We start from the raw sequence: 25,081 nt of genomic DNA, 5'->3' as shown, positions 1-25,081 counted from the left end.
TCTACATCTGCACCTGAAAAGAGCCTTCGTCTCCTTCCACAACACGCTCAATGCCGCAGATAATGAGAGCCGTGCTGTTAACAGCTTCTGCAGCTCTGGTTTTTGTCATGTGTATATAGGCAAAGTGCTTACCTTTTAGACGGAGGGAAGAGACAGTTTAAAAAAAAAAAACAGGGCCTTTGGTAGGAAGATTATCATAATGTCTACAAACGCTGACAGGGTTGAATTTCAGTGACTCTTTTTCAGATTAGCGGGGCTTTTAAAAAGGGTGCATTTGCAGAACAATGTGATTGCGTGTTTGATTTTAATTTTCTGACAATCTTTCACAGCATGTAAGAGATACGCGTGGATGTTTTTTTCTGTACTCTGCATTGTTGGGATTTAGTCAGGCTAAAGGTGCTTTTAGAAGCTTGTGAAGGCATAGCAGGCATCTCTAAGAGCCTGGGCGATCCTGCAGGAGGGAGAGTGAGAGATAAAATGCAGAGGCCTCATTAGTAGCACATTTATCATCTCCTGTCTGTGATTTAAAAGAATGACTGGGTCAAATCACTTTAAATACCTCGGGGGAAATCAACATTTGTCATTGCAAAGCAAACCTGCCTCTCCCCTCTCTTCTGGCATTAATTTATTCTGGTAAAGCAGCCCCATTCGCCGCTGCGCTGATTTTAATTTCATCCTTGCAAAAACCTTGGCTGACTGTCTATTTCAATTCATTGCTTTAACACACAATTGTCCCCTTCAATTCATTGAAGTAATACTCACCACTAGCAAGGCTAAGCCCTACCCATAGACACTGGGCAGGTGATGCAAATGGTCTTTAGTGAAACACTAAAGCGTGCAAGACATTGCAAATGATTCTTCTGATGTCCACAATTAAAAACGAATGCCATCAGTGCTGAACAGAAAAATGTACACGCTAAGAACAAGAAAGAGATTATGTATTATAAATGTGTTATTAATGCGTAACTCAGCAAGGTCGGGGAAGTCAAGATAGGTGTTGAAATATGGATGTCACCCTCAAAGAGCCTGCTAACATTGCTGCAAGTGGACCCTCTGGACACACTGCCTAACAGAATATTTATGTGTTTGCCAGCACACCGGCTTACATTTTTCTGAGCATTATCCGAGGACAGTGCAAAGCTGGTCATGCAACCCGCAGGACTTCAGTAGTAAACGGAATAAGGGCCTTGAAATTTTACTTCAAGGGTGATGGCTCTGTCTCAGCTCCGAAACATGTGAAAAACTTGCTATATAGTTTCCATCTAATTTTTCATTCATTACTGTGTGCCTATTCTGCTATATTCAACCAGTGGATAAACTTGCAAGCCTGCAAGGCACATACATGAATTCATGTTTTGTTTTTTTTTGTCTTAATTTTCAACACAGCCACTCCATCTCCTAGTTACAACAATGTTTTGCCATAATTCTCACACTCTGTTGTCTGGATTAAATCTGTTGAGATTTAGTTGTGGGATGGTCACTCTTGCCACTTCACCACAGAGCCTTTTTTTCATTAGTTCTGCTGGTGGGACATTTAAGATGTTGATGCCAGAGATGTATTATAGGGTGCTGCAGAAAGTCAGGGAGAAGAAGGCAAAAGGGACAGATGCTGAGCAACTCCTGAAAGAAGTGCAGGATGGCAAAAAGCAGAACCAGAATTAACGCATATCTATTTTATGCCACTTCAGACAGAATAGTCTGCCATATGTAAATAGAGGTTCAATAATGAATGCACTTCCCCTGCTTTTATTTGCTTTAAGCCCTCACAGTCACACACGCATTGGCACCATGCGAGACACAAATTAGAGAGCATTTTAAAGGAAATATTCAAAGAGCAGCCTGCCGCCGGAATATCAGTTATTATTTTTGATGTTGCAATTTCTGACACTTTGATGCAATCAGTGAGTAGCCCCAGCATCCAGCCCTCTCCAGGGAGAGAGCTGTCAGGAGTGAGGAGCCGGTGGGTAGATAATTATGGGAGATCAAACCTCGCTAGTTAGTAGGCAGGAACGGGAGGCAAATGCCAAAAACCAGCCAATGTTTCGCAAACGCTTGTTCAAGGATATCCTAATTGCTATAAGTGGTTCCTTCAGGACTGGCACTTCAAACATTGCCTGCTGCATGATGTCATCTCCCTGGCTCCCCTTCACACTCACAATAGGCAAATTAAGGAAGAGGGCACAGCAAAACATACCAGAGGACAATGTCCTTCCTCCGTCAGGGCATGTGACCCACATCAATAGCAGAAACACACAGGCACCGCATCGGTATATGTATATACAGTATATATGCATACACAAAGAAACAGAAATGTGCAAGCAGATAAAATATTCTCTTACTTTGTTTGTTTCCTTTGTACCGAGAACAAATAGCTGTTTCTTTTTGACTTTTTATGCTGATCTCAATGTAAATACAGAACATAACATCCCATAACATAATTAGTATAGAAAGCAGGCTAATTTATATGCACAACACAACAAGTACACCCATACTGTTCGTAAATATTAGAGTTGTGTGATCTCAAAAGCGATACATTCTGACACCCAACTGTGTGCTCCATAATTCAAAGTGAGAACACAGTCCTATCTGTCAGTACTGTTTCAAGCCTACCTCTCTGATTCCCTTCTTACCTTTACAGTTCAAAGGGAAGGAGAGGGGAAGGTGAGTACAATTAGTTGCAATCAGTCGGAACAAATTGTCCGACAGCATTGCACGATGCTAAGACATCCGAGTGCATTTGCTGTTGGTGGAATGACCCTCTTTCCGTGACCCTTGTACCCCAGCAACATGCATAAAAACCGCTTCTGTCTAATCAGTCTCTCATACTTATCGTTGACCAATGTCTCATCTAATACAGAAACTAACTTGAAAAAGAATCCTAGACCTGCTTCTGTCTGCCTCAGCTACATCAAAGGAAACCCAACCCTCGGCAATCAAAAAGAAGGATTTCATGTTTCAAAAACAATTCACATTTTCAAAGGGGGACCACAGCTGACATACAATCGCAGTAAACCTATTGAGTCTTCAGCTCCCTCATTCTTTTTCTCTCCCTGTTGTGAATGTGAATCTTGAGGGTCATTGATCATCTCATTAAATTCAGCCCCAAAGAAAGCGATCCTTTTCACACAGCTCAGGAATTCAGACGCGAAACACCCCCGCCTCTCTTCAGGCACACACACAAACACGCTCGCACCATCAAACATCACCAAATGACTGCCTTTCACAGACAAGAAAGACGGCAATAAAATGATAAAATAAAGTCTATTTTGTTCAAAAAGGGTAAAAAGGGGTCATTTTCTGCATAGGGTGCTGAACTGTTAGCATAACAAAGCATTGGCTGGTGAGCTAATGGCTCTTCATCTGTGACAAGGGCCTCACTAGCTTTTCACAGGTTTACTGTTGTGCTCCACATAAAGTGGCCTGAAACAACACCTTACTTCTTGCTCCTGACCTTCCTACACTTAAGCACAGGAAATCCCAATGTGAAGCTCAAAGTCTATACACATCCACACACTGACAGACACAAAGCGAGTGAAAATAATAAACATGCTACAATGACTATTAGCATTATGAAACAGACACAACCAGACAAACTCAGACTAGGCAGACAGGACAGCCTCGTGAGCGCTCGGCAGCCCTGGAGTGGCTTGGCTCAGTCTAATTGTCTCTCTAATTGGTGATGTCTAAAGGGGGGGTCTTCTCTTTATTTTTGGACGGAGCGGCATGCCATCACGCAAGGCAAATTACATAGACAGACAGGCTGGAACACAACAGAGAAGACACAAATGACAGTGAGAGAGGAAAAAAGTGAGAGCAGAGAGCAGAGGGAGGAGGATGATTATTATTATTATTATTATTTTATTCACCATGGGGAAAAGACATGTTTAGAAAACTGAGTTTCAGGTGGCTAAACATCCAAATTGCTCCCCTCCCAATGGCCCCTCGGTCCCCCTCCATCATCCCAAGTCTGGCTGAGTATGTTAGGGATGAGGTCATGCTGCACCAGTCAGTGGTGAGAGGCCTCATTCTCCACTCCTCAACCCCAAACGCTTTTTCCGGGAGGCCTGCCTTTGATGTGCTCGTAATATGAAGGACGCAGGGCTATCAGCTAGCTGTCAACTCGGTAACTACCCTGCATCGCTCCCAGGGGCAGCAGAGCCAACCGAACCAACATGGCCGTCCAGCACCCAGCAGCCCTGCCGCTGATGGACCTGATTAATTCCCCGGAACGCTGGTTTGTCTTCCTGCAGTTCAGTCAATGACTTCATTCAGCAGGGTGAGGTCACCAGAGGCCTGGTAATAAAGGGGCTGCACTTCACAGTAAAGACAGCACGCCTGTGTGCAGCCCTCCAAAAAAAAAAAAGCCCTTTAAGAAAGAAGAGGGTAGAAAAGAGGAAAACATCCAAGTGTCTTTGGCTCCAGAGTGGCAGTCCTTGAGCAAGAGGCGAGTGGAGCGCACTTCCTCTCACTCCTGGCTTCCCTTCTCTTTCCTGTCTCCCATTGTGGGAGAAATAATAATTGGCAGGCCAATGAATTATTAGCACACACAGTAGCTACAGCAAGAACAATGTCCCTTATTGGTGGAGGCTCCATTAAATGTGACATTCCTTTAAAAGAACAGAGGTTCACACGAGTAAATGGATTTCTTAAATAAAATATAAAATGGCTGTTTCGTTTTCCCTCTGACTCTGACCACCTTCTATTCTATTTGAAAACTTTCATCGTTTTTATAGAGAATAATGTGTCAATGTGATGAATGAGCGTTCAATAAAACCAGTGATAATGATAGAAGTTGTCCTCTCCTCTCCTTGAGTCATAACTGATGTGGCACAGCGGTTTAGAGCAGTAGTCTCATATAACAATGCTTATTATGAGGCAAAGGCCTTTAAACAAGTCAAATAAAATTGATGTCATTCACTTTTTGAGACTCAATGATAATCTGGGGAATTTCACTCCAACAAACGGCATGGGAAAACGACACAACTTACGAGTGTGAGTAACTCACTCTCGCGCTTATGGGATTGTAAAAAATGACAATTTCTTGAAATGTGCCATAAATTTGCTGAATTGCTCTTGCCATCCCCGGGATGATGGTTGCTTTCACTTCGTGAGCCATGCAACTGTAGTCACTTCATATAATCTGGAGTCACAAATCACCAAGGGCCTCCCAGCCTCTGAGGAGTAATATCAGACTTTGGAGGCTTTTTTGGTGGCTCAAGTTAGCCCAGCAGACGGGGACAAATAGATGGTGGTCTGTAGCCTGCCTATCCATCCATCCCACCTCTGGGATGGAGTGTAGATGGGGAGGGGGTGTGTGAATGAAACGGTGGCCCAGCAGTGATGCACGGCGCTGCAAGCTCATAAAGTAGGCCATCAGCTGACCTCTGAGGCACGGGGGAACAGGCAGGGCCTTTACGACCATCACCAGATTTAACAGCCAATAATGAATGGAATAACCGCTTAAACCTTTACGGACCTGCACAGCCGCATGGTAGCAGTGACAGCAGAGCCAGGCAGGAATACAGAGAGCGAGAGAGGGAGAGTGATATATTCAGCCAGTGCACTGACAGGGGCCATGTTTCAACCGAAAGGAAAATGACAGATGCAAAGGGAGAGCACCCTGATATGTGTGTCTCTTTAAGTGGAGCCAACTGGCTTGTCCATTCCCATCCTGATGAATGCACAACAGGGAGAGCTGAAGAGCGAAGTGGACAAAGAATAAGACGGAAGTGACGTTAGGGGAAAACAAACGAAATGGGAGACGGGTGTACTTTGGATGAGGTTTTTTTTTTTTCCTGTCGGTAAAAAAAATAAATAAATAAAATCCACTGAAAATAAGATCATATCCATAAAAGACCAAAAAAGGTTAAAAAAAAAAGGAAAGAAAATCATTATTTGTTTGTGAAATATTTCAGTGAAAATCAGTCAGAAGTGCTTTTTTAGACTTGATACTTCATGCAGTTTATTAATATTAGGGTGAACAAATTGTTTAAACCAAGTGTGTTTGTGCTTCAGACTGCATCTGTGCATGCATTAACATGCTCTGTGGATAAGGGACTTCATATTCTTGTGAAAAATCAACAGAACTTTGGCTATTGGCACACATATGCATTTATATATCTGTATATTAAATAGATATATTTTATCTGATTCATAACTTAAACGACTGTCTGAATTGTTCGATTTAACAACCATCTAATAAACCATACACTAAAAAAATACACATACAATATTACATTTAGTGCAAACGATAGTACAGTATATTTGAAGCTGCAGTATATAAATTTCTTTACTAGCGGGAAGTAAAAAATTTAATTTACAATCTTTGTTTAGTAGACTTCTTTCTCCTTTATTCTGACGTCAAGTCTAACTTATAGCACAATAGCATCCTTTGGACCAAGATCATAACACCAATTCATTAACTGTTGGCAGCGAACTAATTCTGATTTTCAATAAACTCTCTAAACCTAATACAGTGCTCATGAAAGGAGGCCCATTTCACAGGCTGGCACATGTTCAAGCAACATATGCTCACATAATCTCTTAAAAAGCATGATCCAAGTCCAAATTTAATTATGTAATAGCACAAACGAAATCAGAGTGCCGACACAGCAGAGCTCTGATACACAACGTTCTGCCACTCCACTCCCATTCTCCTCATTTGTTTATTGCTCTCACCAGTCCCAACAGCCTCAGGGGCCGTGGCGTCCAGAGTCCACTCAACGGTCTACAGATGGCTCCGAGGCTCCAGACTCATTTCACATGGTTGTTTGTCTTTTTAATAAGGTCTGCTTGAGATATATGACTATTGTTATATGATCATAATGCTTTTTCATGGTCTCTCAAGCCATTACTTTTAGTGCGTTGTGTTTTTACATACTAAGTTCAAAGTCTTTTAACTTGATTTTCTGTTAGTTCATATGGATTTACAGCAGCATGACTCAGTCCAAGCAGTAGTGCTAGTGGTGGCAGTCAGATGAGGTTTAGCAGTTTCAAGGACTAAATGGGTGGGGGACTAAGGGATGTTCATGGTTCTCTGAGCCCTGCACTTCCTCTGGCAGCAGCACTCAACTTGCAAAGCACTGAGCTGAGGCTTCTGATCTCTGTAGAATACAGATAAACTTTAACCAGTGAACAGTGTCAGGCCTTCGCCGAATATGATACTGTCCCCAAACATTGCTGAGGAGGAGTAAAAAAAAATATATATATATACACATGAGCATAAAAAACACAAAAGGGCTCTATTGAAGACTATATCCAAGATACCAGGTCACCTTTTTTTTTTTCCCCCTGTAACCGTATCAATAAATCCTGGGACAAAACTGCATATCCTAAGCACCTTACTGGCGACTTTTACAGTGCACAGTCGGCGCTTGGCACGCAGACGATAACATTCCCCCCACACAATGGTCTAATCTTCATGGCACAGGTAGCAGTGGGATTGTCTTGGATGTGCACCCTGCCGTTGCCTGGGTTTGTCCCGGCATTAGAGCCCTTTGCATTCCTTTGTGCTTTTTAACCAATGAATTAAAGAGGATTTCAACAGGGGAATACTTATCGGAAAAAAATTACCCCCTTTACTCAGAGATAAACAAATCAGACTAAATAAGTTGGAAAGAGTTTCACAAACTCATTCTGTAATCAGGAAGAGCTGCTTAAGATAACAACGCCTGATTTAGACATTTTCCTACACAAAGAGTGAGGAAGAGTGAACCTTAAGCTATATGGGACAGGGTTCATTTTGAGCAGCTGCCATTGCTGTGTAAAGTAGTTTACTTTACAATTTGTATTTATAGGAGCCAATCAGATTCCTCTGTTGTGAGTAAATAAATGAAATTGTTGGGAAGTATTGTTTGTAGATTATATATTCAGGTCACTTCTCCCAAGAAATCTTTTAATTTTTTAATCCATGCAGATGTTTGTTTTCAGAAAACTTTCTGAAGTGCATCCCCAGATGAACACTGAAAGCATTCTTAAGTAGCTAAGTTGCTCTTATACAAAATACCTCAAAGCGTCTAAGATAATACATGTGGATTGAAATGCAATCTGCCTCTCACTTCTCCCCAAGATAAGTACAGCTATTGACAAGACCTGGCTTCCTCCTCTTATCTCACAAACACTTGATACCAGAAACTCTGTGAATAAATAAGTCTTTCAAGATTGTGATGTAAATATATCCGATTAATCACAACAAGGAAAACTGCAACAACTTGTGCTCCCACCCCCCCAAACATCATTGTAAAAATGTTCCTTTGCTTGCAGTTGTATCAAAAATATTTTTTTTTCTTATCCATACTTCAGAAGCCTGTGATCACACCGCCCTCGGTCATATACCCATTACACTGACGTGTTTTAATCTATGCTAATCTATTGTAATATTTCATTTTCATTTTTAAAGATTATTATTAACATTAATTTAAAGAAAGACAATATAAAAAAAAAATAGAGACAAAACTGCATTTGGATAATCTATGCAAAAGCTCTAAGCCCATTTCCATTCCTGATGGATTTAGTGACATACGCCCCCCTCCTTACCCCTCAGCACTAAAATATTTAATTTTACTGAGTAGATCCCCAGGACACGAAGGGAAACCATCAGGTCCATGTTCAAGTTTAATTACTGATTACTGATTTAAACCTAGTCTCAACCCTCCAGCCCCATCTCTGCCTCTGCTGTAGGAGTGAAAAAGAGAGACAGAGAGAAGTGCCAGGAAAGAGAGAGAGATGAAGACAACGGTAAAGTGTGTGTCGGGATTTTTTTTAAGCCATATTTTCAGTGTTACAGCTGAAGCAAATTATTCTGATATGTGTACAGTATTTGGTGAACTCTTACAATGATGTGATGTGTCATTTATAAGATTATCAAATTCATCAATGCTTTCGATTGGCTCTGCTTTACAGTAATATCCCTCCGGTCCACAGTGTGGCGCTCTTCTCTCCTTCTGTTGCACAGAGTCAAAGCAGATTGAGATGAGCCTCATTTTGGCACCTACCATCTGTCCCCCCACTTTTCACACTATTAAACGTCTGTGCATGTGACCATGTGTGTGTGTGTGTGTGTTTGTGTTTGTGTGTGTGTGTGTGTGTGCGCTTGTGTTTGATTAAGCTCTGTCTAGCTATACCCTCATTGCTGCGGATGCCTCTGAATCTATTACAATCCCTCCATCACAGACACCATTTCATTTACATTCCTCGGGCCTTGTTTGAAGAATATCTCAGGTGGGAGAATATATTTTCAGAGTGTCCCTCTTATAGGTTTACCCAGACTCCAATGAGCTTGAAAAGTTGCTGTTGAACACCGGGGGAGGCATTTTCACCTAATGAAACCCAAGATCAATAGAACTGTTCTCTCTTCTCATATATAGTGCATGTACACAAGGGAAATAAAGCATTATTTTTCATCCTCAAATGTATAATGGATATCATTCTTTATTTAATACTTAGTTCAATTCCGCATGTGCCGCAGTGGGGAAATATTTCCTCTGATGATGTCCCTATATTACAGAAAGAAGATATAAAAGTGGAAACATTAAGTCAAATTGTATGAGAAAAATTGAGCGTTACATACCTGAGAAATGACAATAGACTGTAAATTTCACCATCTCTCTCAAGTATTATACCACAATACAGTTAATCTTATATAATTAAAAAGCTTACAGACATTTACATATTAATCTGCTCTGCCTACCGCAATCGACATATTTTAAATCAAGAGCTCAGGTTTTAAAGGGGGAAAAAAGAGAGAGAGAGCGCACCGGAACGAGGAAAAAAAAAAGAGCAGATAACAGTAGAGAGGAAGGAAGATGAGGGAGAGGAAGATGAGAGGAGAGCGGTGAGAGCAGTCACTGCAGGTGCAGCCCTTATCGGCAGCAGAGAGAGGACCTTTCTTATGTAATCTGTGATTTCATTCAGCCTCCGTATCAGATGATTGTCTGGGAGAAGAAAAAGCCATTTTGAGGGGAACGGGCTGCGTGAAAAGGATCGTCTCCCCAGCAGCTCACCCTTCCATGTCGAACCAGCCGCATGGCACCGAAGGTCAGCAGAATTATTGGAGGCGGGGGTGGCTCCGCCAGAGAAGACAATGATATGGCCTTAACCCTCATTTAGAGGTGCCATTTCCCCACCTGACCCCCCTGCTAAAGTGTTATTTTTCCATGTTATGAAATGTGATAGCTCTCTGGTGAAACAGGAGTCTCCAGTTAGGGAGGTAATACTTTGGCGTGCAGCGACAGCGAGACAGGCTCAGCCTCCCCTCTAAATAGGCTGGCTGTGCGGCCTTACTGCTCCGTGCTACGCAGACAGTTCAATCAGGGTAAAACAACGTTCATTTAACCGCTTGGCTAACAACAGCCAGTGGCACAGTGGTACACACAGGAGCCCTGAGATTGCACAGTTAGGGGAGATGATGATAATGTCTTTGTGAATTTCACCCAAACATGTCATTTTAAACCAAGGCTCTGCACAGGGCTGTGTTAAGTGTCATAACCTGTTGTTTTCGGTTCCTGCTCTCTTTGTCTCTCCCCACATGATGAGGGAGTGGCTTTTTAGTATAGGCGAAAAACATCATCATTTAACACAGTGATCAATAATTGATGAGGACTAGAATGCAGCAGTGATTAAAAGGTCTGTTTCTGCATGAGCTGAAGATCACGTTCAAAATACTTGTCCTGCAATTACAAAGTCAACTCATACACGTGGTGTGATATTAATATGTAAGGTGGGAAAATCATACATGTCTAATACTTCATTAATTTCATATTATATTTTCATTAATGTAAAATATGTGAGCAGGGCTTTGAATAATTCCGTTTCAAAGCGAACTAGGTGCAATATCATATGTAAATCAAATGTCAAGGAGATAAAGCATCTAATCACTTCATAGAGAAGGTTGCAGGTGATTATGGTTCTATTTATAAGTTCAAATTACTTTACTCAGGAAAGAAAAAAATAGTTTCGTTGTGAAATTGTTTCTGTGTGGTGAAACAATTTTGTGACTTATGTAAAGAGAAGAAAGCATCGCCTGCATGATTATATCGATTGCCTTGTGTGTTCTGATGTGAGTGAGCTGCTATCAGAGGAGGAGAGTGGAGGCAGAGGATAGGAGAGGGGGGGGATGAACAGAGGGATGTGCATCTTGGTCAACTCTCAGCAGCTCCACCTAGGGGAGCGGAGAGGACCCTGGCTGCCTCAACACTCAGACCTATGAAATTTTCTCACTCCCTCTGCAGAGCTAAACAAAAATGTGTGCATGGTTCACTGTGACTTGCTATATCTCCAGCAAATCATCCCTGCATATTTGTCACTAATCATTCCTTTGATGTGAGGCAAGAGGACACATGGCTACAGGGTCCAGTCTGACACAGGGCCTTGGTTTTCGATAATGGTGCCCAGAGGGCCACAGCACAGGGTAGCGCCGGGGGTCAGAGGAACAGGCAGATTAAGGAGGAGAGGTGTTGAGGTTGTCACCTCGGGGCCTCCACCCACACAAGGAGAAGACGCTGAGACCAGGCATTGCCATCATTCAAAGCAGATGGCATTTTTCTTAATGTGTCAGGGTTTATTTTTGGGATGCAGCCTCTGGCAGGCCCTGGATAGACTAGTTATTAGGCATGTACGCTTATAATTTAGCCAAACCACGGAGGGTTTGGACACAAACCCTGAAGCCTCAAACTGAAAGTCTCCCCCTTTTTCCTCTCTCTTTTCTCTGCCTTCCTGTCAGAGCAGTGAGCAAAAGCTAAGGAAACCGAGACTGTGAGAATGGCTTTACACGAAAAAGGGAATGTAGTTTTACCCAGCACAGGGCAGCATGCTGACAACTGTGTAGTTCAAGTGCACTATTACACTATATATAGGATACCTACTAGGGCTACAAATGCAAAAACAACAAACATCTGTAGCCCTTGAGGAATACAAACACACACCACAGCTTAAATCATACATGTTGTGAGATTATTTAAGGAAAAACAACTTAACTTGAATGCAAGTTCAACTTCCATGAAATGCATGCAACTTGATATAACTTGCAATAAACGCCAGTCATTGATCCAAAACACCCCGACAAATGCACAAGGCGGCTGCAGAGCAAGTAGACCTGCTGCACGAGCACTGGAATCTAGATCTACACACCCTCATGTCACAGCAGCACTCGCACAAACACACAGAGGCATCAGGACTGCAAAGAGATAATTAGCAAGCACAGCTGACTCCTTGAATTGTCCTCCGTCCTCCCCCCATCGTTTCCCTGCTAATAGGGGCGTGAGTCCCACTTATTAGATGTGATTATCCACCCAGGGCTGTATGTAGATTAGCTTTATTACATCCCTCAACCAGCTTCTCTGCTATTTAGACAGAAAATGTAATTCAATGATGTAACTTAGATATAAATCTGCATTTACAGGGCAAAGTCCCACTCCAGCACTGGTTATGACAGGTTGGCTGATTAAACTATCAGGCTGACAAGCCCAGCAGCCACACAAGAGGACAGGCAAAAGTACAAAGGCCCTCTTATTATAGAAAATCCCCCAGAATAGCCAACGGTGGGGATATGGTAATGATGTAGTACCTCTCCATCAGGTCTACAGCACGTACACACACACACAGACTTACACACTCACACACACAACAACACTCACATGTGTGTACATCCGTATAACAAACAAACACATACATATACAAAGACATTTGTATATTTTACTATACAGCATGTATAGGTACGCAGACACACACACAGAGACAGACAGACACAGACACACGCACAGACACACACACACACTTATCTCTCCAATTCCCTTATCCAGCTGAATATGATGACTGGCTTTTGGAATGACCTCCAGGCAGAGGACAAGGCCTTGTTCTGTGGCTCCCTCCCCTTCTCCTCCTCTCTTTCTTCCTCCCACAGAATGAATCTAAAAGATTGGTGACCTTGCTGTGGGTCTGTGAGGGAAATGAGCTACATCTTGTCACAGACTGAACAGGCCATTTGAAACCTGGTTTGTTGGCTCTGAAAGGGCCAGCGATCGTGGAGCTGATAAGTGAAAGGGGTGGCTTTTATTCTGAAAATTAAAAGGCAGGCCTGATGGAAATATGTCTGCATTGGTGTTAAGCATATCGTTGCAAGACACTTATCAAGTGAGCATCTCTACAGCAAGAGAGAAAGGGCAGACAGTAGCTGTGAATCCATACTCTGCTGCCGGCAAGCTGTAGGCACGAAACAAAAACAACCAGTGAAGCTTCTCAACAGCCCTTATGCCAATAACTAGGAATATGTTAATGATTTTCAGGAAGCAAATTAACTTTAAGGGTTTTCTTACCAATGTGCCATCTCTGGGATAGGATTTAAAATTCATTATCTGCACAGTTATCCAAATCCATGCTATGGTTCAGACAGACACACAACACACACAAAGTCTGGAAACAAGCACAAATGAGCAAACTCGCCCATTTCTCCAGCGGGATTGTGCGTGTGTGTGCTTGTGTGTGTGTGTGTAAGTAAGTCTCCAAACAAAAGCTGGCATCTCCCATGGCCTGCACAAATGTTTGTCTAATGTAAACCACCATATAGGAGCATCTAATTAGGAGTGTCAGGCTGCATGTGGCTGAGAAATCTCAGCCAACTGTCAGCCAATTCAGATCGCTCCCAATCAGCAGGGAGACGAAAAGGGAAGAAAAGGCAGGAGGGGATCCGGCAACTGGGAGCCAGGGACCCGAGCGGGGGGCAATTAACAGCCAAGGTGAAGCCACTCATTGTCGTCAAAGAGACTATGCTAGCCATGCATGTTAGACTCCTACCCTCCCCGTTACTTTGCCAGCAAGCATCCGATGGCACTTTTGTAATTAGGCTAGGAATGCGGAGCAGTGCTGCATGGCGGTGGCCCCGGCGTTGCCTTAAATGACACATGAAGGAGAGCATGCTGGGTAGGCGGTGCAGCGGCACTGTAAGCTCACATCCAGAGAGTAAAGCCTTCACTTTTGAAGGGAGTTGGTAAATGGGCAGGACTGGCTGGAATGCCACAGTGGGTGAAACCCAGAGAAAGGTCATGATAACCCAGCATGGGTCAAGTGTCCTCCTCATTAAAAACCTAAGGTTTACAGAGAGGAGGAGATGCCCTTAAGCACAGCACCACACTTTTAAGACCACACCAAGTACGAAGAGGCCATGGAAACACATGGTAACACACATTAAACATGCAGACCCACAGAAGGGGCAAATATTACTTGAAAGGCTGGGGCAAACACAGGGCATGAAAGGTAAAAAAAATAAAAAAATAAATATATATATCATAGGCCAAGGTGTTTTCTAAACCATGTCCCTTGGCGTTGATGATTAGCGGGCGAAAACTGTAAGAGGAATGCAGTTTTTTTTTCCACCTAAAGCCATGATTTGCTTTGCATAAACAACAACAACAACAATAGCAGGCAGGTTCTTCTCTAGAAGCCACACAATGAGCTCAAGGGTTCCTCATAACATCTCATTATAGTTAATGAGCGCTGTGTGTTTACAATGTGTAGCTCTATAGAGCTAGCAGTGTTTACCCATCCCCTCCTCTCAATGGAGATCACTCAGCACACCCCAAAACAAAGGAGGATTTGTTTAGCCATGGGCTGTGTTTCTTCCCCTCTGGATCATAGGGCTCAATCTAGCAGGCACAGGCTGTTAGCACTATCTCCCAAATTCATCACAGCTACCATGGAATCCCCAAATATATTCTGGGTTACACAAACACACATAATTAAGTTAGATTAAACATTAAACACTATATTACTACCTCTGACATAAACACACATCCCCCAAAGGGCCATCCAAACCGAAACATCCACAAAATTAAAGTGTGTTGTCGTGAAAACAACAAAGTAGTCTCGGATAGCGTGTCTTTTTTTTTTTATTGTGGCTACGTTGACTTATATATCATGTCAGTCGTAGTAAACTCCCCCCAAAGACTAACAGAGGTCTGGAGAGCGGCATGACTCACACCTGGATGTCATGTCTAGATACTTTTAGAGAAGTGTGAAAACATGTAACACTGTCTACATTCATCTCTATCTGGAGAATCTCATAATTAAGTCAAGGTTTTTAGTCAGATTGTCATTTCTGTGACTGCGGCAGTCAGAACAGTGAGTATAGCTCATCTGATTTGCTTCCATACACCACCATAATTAAACAAGTAGGAAAATACCAGAAGGGGGGAAAATTAAACATATAAAATGTTTCCGGAACATCACATCTGCATCAGTACAACACATACCTCACTGCATCATACGCCTATCCACTAATTAAGAAAATAATTATCAGCACTTAAGATCCTTGAGTAAAAAGCTACAGGAGAGTTCTGCATGGTAGGCTCTTCTCTTAATCAGTGTGTTAGGAAGCATGGCAATTCAGAGGCTGATTGAGTCCTGTGTTGAGTGTGTGTTAATCTCTGATTAACATCTGCGTGTGATCTTGTGGAAGTATGGCACCAGTGAGCCCTATGTGCACACAGGGCATGAAATATCCAGGCGTGTAATAACATTTTATTTACAAAGGGCCCACTGGGCACAATGCATGCCAGCACTGCCAAACTGAGCCCATTGCAATTCACTTGAATGCATTATATTATTCTGGCAATCCAACTGGGGAAAAGGAAAGGGAATGGCTTTAGTCACACTGGGTTATTAGGAGCTGAGAGATGATGGATACCTGTAAGGCGAACCTAATCCAACACTCATCAAGCGCAGCGAAGAACAGCAGTGTACCTATAAAAGCGGTAGGATGAGGCATGATGAGGACCATACGGGAGGGTCAGTCTGCTCTAACCCGCCCGACCCAAGCCCCCAGCGAGGACCAGAGCAGGGCTGTATTTCAGGAAGGAATGTGAGGCATGCAAACCGCAACGCCCATCCACTCCTCTTAAATCAATGGTGCATTTAGCCAGGAACCTGCTGGATCAAAATCAATAAAACACACTATTTCAGCACACAGTGGGGAAAACATAAACGCATACCAAACGTTAAATCATTAGCATGTGGAGTGACAGCAGTGTATGGAAAAGTAAGTATTCAAACATGGTGACAACATGTTAGTGGATGTTATAAAGTGGAGGGCAGAGGTGTGTCTATGCATATGTGTACTAAGAAAAAAAAAAAACCTTCAGTCATTACATTTCATGACTTAAGTTTCAAACAATGCCAACATTTACATCTAATGTACAAGCAAAATAGAAGGTTCAGGGTATGGAAGTCCTTACATATGGAATACAATGAATGCACAATCACACAATATATGAAAATATATGGCTCAATTCATATTCATTGTAGCTATGAACTGACAGCTTATCTGAATAATCTCCACTTTATGCAAGTGTGAAAATATCACCTATGTGCTGACCTATTGCACCCTTGGGGCTCAGAAGAACCACATCATTCATTGTGTATTGTGAATATCCCACATGATAATACCAGAATGATATTCTTGGACCAAGTGACACATTTTTTTTCTCAGCTATTTTGTTCAATTTAATGGAAAAATGTGTTAACAAATGAACGTATTTAGCAGACGCATCACATATTGTACTGAAACAGATTTTTGACGAAAAATCAGAAAAATACTGGCACATCCGTACAGACAAACATAAACCATAGAGCTTTCTACAGGACTTGACTTATTGTTTACAACATGTAAGCAAATAAATAAATCAAGCTATGTGGATTTGATTATCATTTGGCTTTTGAAAAATGAACGCCTTTTAGAAACAACTACAATCAGAAAACATTAGCTTCATACACATAATGTTCATATAGTATAGTGTGAATTTATATTTTCCATGTATCAACAATGGACAGACGTAAACAAACCCTTTCAACCATGCTTCCACAAGCAGCAAAAGCCCAGTAATTGTAGATATTTTATGCTGTCTTTCCCTCTTTAAGGATCCCCTTATAATGAATATATGCAAAAGTCCATTAGAGCATAAAAACACAGACACCAGGCCCTCGCTTCCCCTATCCACAACATAAAAAAAACAAAACAAAAAAAAAACAAGCTACCGGCATCGCTTTCAATGAGAGCTGAGCCTTTCAGACTGCTTTGGTGTCCTACAAAATTACCATATGAGAAGCTATTTACGACTCGACAAAATTTCTGTGTGTTTCCATGAGAGTTCAGTCCGTTCCTGTGATGGAACAAAATGAAAAGCCTGCCTTACTTGTTGCACGCAATTAAGCCCCTGCGAAAAGACAGTCAGGGCAGTTTAACATTTCATAGGGCTGTAATTATTCTTTAACTGTTAGAAAGTGTTGTCCCCGAGGAGCCAATTACTTGAAAAGCGCTCATCACACACAAGATATATACAAACAAATCCTTCAAGCACAAAGTAAATGTTTAAACATTAAAAGGGATGAGCGGAGGAACCCATACCAATCAGTTTTGGTAGGAGCTAATTACTAATAAGAGCAGCAACCCCGTTGTGTTAGATAATTATCATACCAACTTACACCTTAAACACACAGAGCACCTGCCTGGCTGGTGTACCATGGTTATGATCACGGGGGAAAAGAGGAATCAAGCAGAGACTGCCAGAGACTGGAGCGGCCAAGTGGATGGACATGGAAAGTTATTGGCATCAGGATCTCAGCACATGTGGAAGAATATTATTCATGTTTACAACACACCCACACCTTAAAATCTGATTTTGATCTTTAAATAAAGAGTACAAGAAAACTAGATAACCTTGTTTTTTTTTTTGTATCGCTGAAGAATTATACTGTAGCAAAAAAATTTTTACAAGTAAAACTGCTTCAGTAATTTGTCTGAAAACAAGCAAAAGTGTATTTAAATGAGGGAAGTTACCACACTAGAATCAAGTTCACACCACTTTATGAAAAACTAAATACATTTAAAAAACAATTCCAGGAGCTGAACTGGGCTGGACGCCACCCTGAGTGAATTATACCACTTATTTTAAACTAAAATAAAAACTTAAGAGTCAATATTAGCTTAAGTGACTTAGATGGATAATTCTTCAGTTCAGCAATCATATTAACCTCCACTTAGTCTCTACATCTGCTTGGCCGTTGTTTGCTCATCTAATCAATCTCCTTCAGCCTTGTTCTTTAATGTCCTACCACGTTTGGCCATCTCTAAATATCCGCTAATGCCTGGGAAACATCAGGCCCTCAATGATAGCACTGTAAATGTAATTTATTTCTCACTCATGCAAGCACTTGAGCTAAACGATTATGGCTACTGAGGAGCAGCACACTATATAAGATAAATATTGATTGACTGAAGGGTTTGTTAGCTACAGTGAAGAATAAGGTCTGAGTGAGAAGAGACGTCTATAAAGAGGAGAGGGAGAGGAGTGTTCCGAGTTGTCTTGTGCCAACTAGGCTTGTTCCAAATAAAGAATAGGCTGGCTCGACCTGGCTCAGCCACAAACGGCCATTTCACAGGAATTCCAATCTTTCAGATCCAAAACAAAACAGACTGGGTCTCTCTCTCACCATCTCTCTTTTTTTTTTAATAATTTTTTCCTTCTGTCCATTTAGCAATAAAGCACTAAAAGCCTTCTGACATGTGTGTGTCGACAGGAACAGGTTAATTAGTAACAAATGATATGTAACTGTATTTCACTAAGTAGGAGTCTGATTATAAAAAAGAAATAATAATCATCATATCACTTTAATATTATGCATGTAGAATATATTTATCACTGTTATTTTGAACGTGCGACCTGTTGCAAATATCATTTTATACATCTCCAAATAATAGTTCAAATCAGTGTGTATTGCAGCTCAATGTTTGGCTTTTGTAAGAAGACAAAGTAATTAGTTTCTGTTCTCAGAACAGAATTATGTTACTCGTGACATTTCTAGCAAGTAATTGGCAAACGAATACATTTCAAGATCAACCCACCATGTTTGGAAGGTGAGTTATAGAAAAAATAATAATGATTCATATTCACTGAAGAGCTTTATAGGAGTGTGTGTGTGTGCCAGTAAATGCCAAAATATAGTTATCAGAATAGGATGTCAGATGACCTGAATTCGTCCTGATATATGAGAGGGTCTTAATGTTTATTAAGGATCACTTCGTCCTGTGTCTCTCCACACATACACACAGCATACTCTGCCTGTCTTGTTTCATCGTCCTTGACATCATATTGTAGCAACATCTCCAGAGGCCCAGGCATAACCTCAAAATCCTGTTTAGCCAAATTAACATAAGGCCTACCGTTGCAACACAGCAAATGGTTTGTGATGTAATATATGAGATGGATTGCTTGCTTTGAAAAACATTATCGGATGTATGGCATAAATATTCTCATGTTGCCTGAGTGCAAAAGTATGTGCCTCTCATATTAACAAATTGATGCTCGGTTATTACTCAATGAAAACACAACTGAGCTACATCCTAGTGTGTGTGTGTGTGTGTGTGTGTGTGCGCGCGCATGTGTGTGGTTGTATGTAGTGAGCATATGCATCCTGATTCTGTTTGAGCGTGCGTTTGTGTGCCACAGACTGTCAAACTTTTTTACCTAACCCTCAATTACCACAAACACACTTGCCTATACACCCGTTACACAGGAAATTTCCACCAGTGTAAACAACCTTGTGTTGTTGATGTGTGAGACTGACTGAGAGAGAAACAAAGCTGTCTCAAATCCCATTTGGGCTGAGAGGCAGCCCATATAGAAAGTTACCAAATAGTGCTAATACTGCTAATAGGATGTTCCACTCTAAATAGGAGCTCATGTTAATACCCAGATTTTCATTCATGCTGGAAATTGTAGTTTTAAATTACAGTTTAATGCTTCAGATTTTAAATAAAAAAAGCCCCTCAAAAAACCTTCACAGCAACACAAAAATTACCACAGCCTCTGAACAGAGCCTCAGCCTCCCATTGTCAGCCAATTACTATGCAATCTCTTTCTTATGACTGAATAGCTCACTGTTAGCAAATAATGAAAAGGCAATTATGGCAAAGCTGTGTTCATATTACCCTCTTCATTTTATGCAGGCTGTAATTATTGTCAATCCTAGAGGCTTACTCTACCATGTAAGAGGCAGCAGGGAAGAAAATGGAGTGGGCTGGTGCATGGCAAATTGGAAATGTCACAGCTACCTTTTTATCAGCACCACTAGACCCCTTTGTGCGCGTGTGAACTCACGTACACGTGCATGCGCACATATACACATACACTGCAAACATACATGGTCCGACATAGGTGTCCATTAGCACTCACACCCATGGTATACATTTATTTACAGGTAGGCGCACGCACATATTTACTCCCGCCATCACCATAAATCAGATATTCACCAGTGGGAAAAGAAAGAGGAAAAAAACGCACACACAGCACGCACAAAACGATGTGTGTTTTGCAGAATCTTCACCTCAAGCTGTTACCATAGCTTAAGTACAACGCTAGCGGGTGAAGAAATAAATAAATAAACTGACGATGAAGCGGGTGTGAGAAAAACACACACACACACACACACGCACACGCACACACACACACAAACACGCACACACACACACACAGACAGACAGACTCCTTTTGTTCTTCTCTTTTTTTTCCTGAAAACAATGATTCCCTGAAGACTCCTGGTTTTCTTTCCCTGCCAGTGTCTGTCTAACAGCAAAGTGGTGGATATATTCCTTTTGCCTTGGCCCTCATTAGCTGTCTCCATGCTGTTCAGTAATAGGGAGTGGCACATAAATGATTCCCTTTATAGAGTTTGATGTGCCACACTGAGAGGACCACAGCCCCCGTATGGACAGCACCCCCCATCAACCCCTTTACCACCACCGCCAAGCCCCCACCCCCCCCACAGATGGAGTGCACATGGGGGGAGGCAGGGCTGGAAGAGAGAGAGAGAGAGAGAGAGAGAGAGAGAGAGCAGTGTGTGACACGCATGACAAACGTCTTAGCCTATGTCGGTGCTAATTCTAATGGGCGGCGCTGACCCTTAAAATAAAACATTTCATCAATGTTTCCCTAAGTGCCACTAGCAGAGGTACATAATTAGGCAGGGACATCAATAAAGGTCCATGCACGGGCACGACTGTGGCGCACATGGTACCAGGCACAGTGAAGGCGAAATGGAAACACAGAAGGGATACACAGGCAGGAGGTGCAGCGAGGAGAGATCTTTTGTCAATACTCTTGCATGCATCCCTGACAAATCAAAGTGAATAAACAATGTCGTGATTCTACCGTACCTTGACAGGCGAGAAGCAGGTCTACTAACACGATTCTGACGGCAGACTTTTCAAGGTCAGCCTTTAAGCTCTTTAACTGCACTGTTTCAGGCTTTGCACCAAATTCAACTCGACATTCATATACCTGGCAAGCACATTTATAATATATTTTTTGAAAGTTATTTTCTCCTCTCTCTTTTTTCCCCCCACTTCGTCCCACAGAAGCAGGTGCTGCTCCTTTTGTGTTTAACAAGATTCTTGAAAGTGTGCATGAGGGACAAGTGCATTTCTTAAAGGAAGGCGTTGCACTACACGAGGCTGTCTTCCAAACGTGCTTTTCAAATGGATACTGAAGCCTGTCACAGTCATATTACTTTACCTCTAACATAATAGCATCGTCTAGTGCACTCCAACAAAAAAGACAGCCAGGGAAACATCACAACAGGATCAGGGAGAAGAAAAGCCCTCTTTTAACTTTCAAAACTCCTTAAGTTCTCAGAGCACACAGACTTCGGTGTGCCGCTAGCTTACGATGGTGCGTTTGCCTGCTGCTTAGAAGAAGGGTGGAAAGAGACGCAGTAAAAACAATGTAGTCATTACAGCTCACTTGAGTGTCATTTTGGCAGGCGGTGTTATATCGCTGCTTGACTTCAGATGTGTAACTGAAATCACTCCTCTGTTGTCTTGTGGCCTGGTGGCTGTTAGGTAGAGTTACAAGGCACACAAACAAACCAAAAAGATGCCAATTTACTTCCCGACACTGTTCTCCATATTTGAGAATTTTGAAAGCAAAGTGTTTTGATTTTCGCCGAGCGAGTAAGGCGACAGAAGATGATGGCAGAATACAGTGATCAATCATAGACATTTTGTGGAGGTTGCTCAGTTCTTTACAGATACAGATCTCATCCAAAACAACAGCACAAACAGCAACAGCTGCCGCAGTGACTAGACCTACAACACCACCAAAAGGTTTCCTGAGAGCAGGATTTTGAGCCTGTGTGACAGACTCTGCATGCATGCGTGCGTGCGTGTGTGTGTTTGTGTTGTGTGTATTTGTGCGTGTGTATCATAGAATTCTTGGATTTGATGTCATGATTGTCACAGGCCCTTGAAGCGAGTGGCCCGTGTGTTCGTCAATTCAGTTTGATGTGTCTCTCTCATACACACAATGACACACACACTCTTTGACACACACCTTGTGAGCCCTGGTGTTCAGTCATCCTCCACATCTGGCCCGGGAAAACAGAGCTGTAAATAAAGGAAGGAAGAGACGAAAGAGGAAAATGAGAATGAATGCAGAGACAGAATAATACCCTTCATCCCTCAAGTCATCTGACTAAAAGAAATTATTTTTTGCAATAACAGGTACTTGTTAATCTGCGGGGGCCTGATGATATGTGAATAACACAAAATGACCAATTACACTAAACACGCCAGCTTTAATTTCCTGCCTCTGAGGACAATAAATAAACGCAGCCTCTATGAAGGCATGAGTGGAAAGTGCTCCCCTATCAAAGCCATCCCCGAGTTATTTTCTTTGATTAGCTGCCAAGGCCCAGATACCCCCGTCTGTTTCAAGTCATTTGAGGCGTTCAAAATGAAATTATGGAGCATCTCTTCGAGATATTAGTGTTAAAGAGCAAGTAGCCCATGGCTACAGTAATCCCCTGTTAATCCTGACCTAATGAGACCAAGCATCAGAGAAGGGGAAACACAGGGTTAAACGGCATTAGTGGGACTTAGTGGAGTGGCGTAAGCTTTTTTTAAAGGGTAAATTATAACACTTTCTACAAAAACGGTGTAATGTAATGTCATGTCAGTAAAAAGTAAAATAGTGTAGTGAAATGGAAAAACAAAAAAAAAACTAATGAAAAAATCAAATACACACTATGAGATTAAAACAGCTCCTGTGTCATTGATGATAATACATTCTAATTTAATTTAAATGTAGCTGAACTACTGTGTTTTATTCTTTACAGACACATTTAGCTTTCAGACAAAGGAAACAATTAAAATCTGGAATCTGTACATACAGTAAATTCAGGACAAAAGGTGACAACAAATATCTTATATGATATTAAATTAATACTTCTGCAATGTTTGAAAACAGAAATATCATTAATTCCCTCAGCCCACTGAACACAGCCTGTACAGTATGACAACCAACAAATAAAAGTGTTACGTTTACATACTCTGGTTATGGTTAAGGTTAGGTTTGGGTCATAGAGTCACGGGTCTACAAATCCCAAGAGAAAGCACTGACTGTGAGACGAACTGTGGAAGGGGAAAAAAATGACTTTTTTTCCTGTTGCTACATATGAAGCTGTTGGTGTGTGTACACTGTAACAACACAACTGATCATTAAATGATTAATCCGTTTAAAGCTGGAATTGTGGGTCTGAAAGATTTGCAGAACACCATACACACAGCATTATATTAGGTTTAGTAAAAAAACAAAACAAAAAAAAAAACAAGTTACCAAGCTTCACTTCTTTAGTGAAGCTGACTTATTTTAGTACATTTCATTTTACACCACTGGGCAACAGTAATCCTATTGAATTACACAGCGGAAATCAATGCATTTATTCAGAAATTAATTATCCCTATTTAAAGTAAGTGCTTGCCCCTTAAACGAGTAGATAATCCATGTTGCTTCAGTTCAAAACCTACCTGTTTCAAAGGTGCTCATATATACTCAGTAATAAGGTACTGTGGTGTGCCAGCGGGGCGGCCAAACTCATCCAAAGATAACACAGCACTCAGCACCTAGATCAGCAGGGCACTTCCTCTTCACCCCTCTGATCTTTAATAGACACTAATCAGATGTGGGCCTGGGGAGAGAGCGCAAGAGAGACAGAGAGAGAACTCTTATATATTATATCAAGGTTTAAAAATATACAAAGCATGGTTTAAAAAGCAGATTTGAAGTAGTCTAATGTAACATGTTCAGATAGAATCAAAGTATTGTGATGCATATATCAAAAATGTCTTTAAAATTATAGGACCAAATCTTTTAAGAATGCTTAAAAACAGACACATGAAGTGAGAATGTGTGTGAGTGTGTGTGTATCAGAGAGAGAGAGAGAGAGAGAGAGAGACAGGAGGAACACATGAAGCTTTTAAACCTGAGAGTGAGCGCACCCTCCATCTTTCAAGAATTCATAAATTAATCACCAGGCGGTGAAAATGTCCAAACAAACACATGAAAGTTAGATGCTGCTCTGCTGTGTGCGTGTGTGTGTGTGTGTGTGTGTGTGTGTGTGTGTGTGTGTGTGTGTGTGTAAGCAGGGAGGGTATACATATAGAAGCTGTGTCTGATCCTTGACTGGTAATTAAGCTTATAGCTTTACACACTTGTATGCACACACACTCCCACATACACACACATTTGGAGTTAATAGGTCATACATAAACCCACAGTTAACAAAATGAAAGACCACACTCTTTGTCTCTCTTTTACATTCTCATGCACACACACACACACACACACACACACACACACACACACACACACACACACACACACACACAGAGGGCACGGGACCATTTCTAGGACTGTCAGATTAGAGAGGGTCCTTAATTTGTGTGACTCAGTGGAGTTTCGCTGGCTAATGAGATTGGGCTAATTGGTATCGTTACTGTAATCTCCTGAGGCACAGGACAACACATTTAAACATATACCCACTGATCACACTTAAAACTTGCCAGTGATGCTAAAGGTCATTAGTGGCTGTGTTCATTTCCAAAGCCATGCGATGTAATAGGGAGGGGAGTGCATAAAACACTGTGGAAGTTCAACAGGGTTAAAACATTCATTTGCTAATTCCAGGATGCATGTTGCCAAAAGAAAACACGCTGTAATTACACAGGGAAAAAAAAACAGAACAAGCTAAAGTAACACTC

General features: G+C 41.7%; 1 long non-coding RNA gene across 2 annotated transcripts in view; it reads right to left on the bottom strand.

Annotated features, from left to right (window-relative positions):
- LOC113746382 (uncharacterized) overlaps nucleotides 1–25,081 on the bottom strand; it is a 276,262-nt gene that overhangs the window by 114,040 nt on the left and 137,141 nt on the right. Inside the window, exons 4-6 of one of the 2 annotated variants that reach the window (XR_003462818.1) lie at nucleotides 23,849–24,009; nucleotides 22,374–22,426; nucleotides 6,039–6,041 (exon numbers count right to left, since the gene is read on the bottom strand). This is a non-coding gene — a long non-coding RNA (uncharacterized LOC113746382). Of the gene's footprint in view, nucleotides 1–6,038; nucleotides 6,042–8,915; nucleotides 9,495–22,373; nucleotides 22,427–23,848; nucleotides 24,010–25,081 lie in introns of those variants that run through there. The other variant, XR_003462819.1, reaches the window with a different exon arrangement.

Source organism: Larimichthys crocea, chromosome VIII (assembly GCF_000972845.2).
Source record: "Larimichthys crocea isolate SSNF chromosome VIII, L_crocea_2.0, whole genome shotgun sequence".
Classification (NCBI taxonomy): Eukaryota; Metazoa; Chordata; class Actinopteri; family Sciaenidae; genus Larimichthys; species Larimichthys crocea.
The sequence above is the reverse complement of the archived record's forward strand: the minus strand, read 5'-3'. Positions and strand labels throughout refer to the sequence as shown.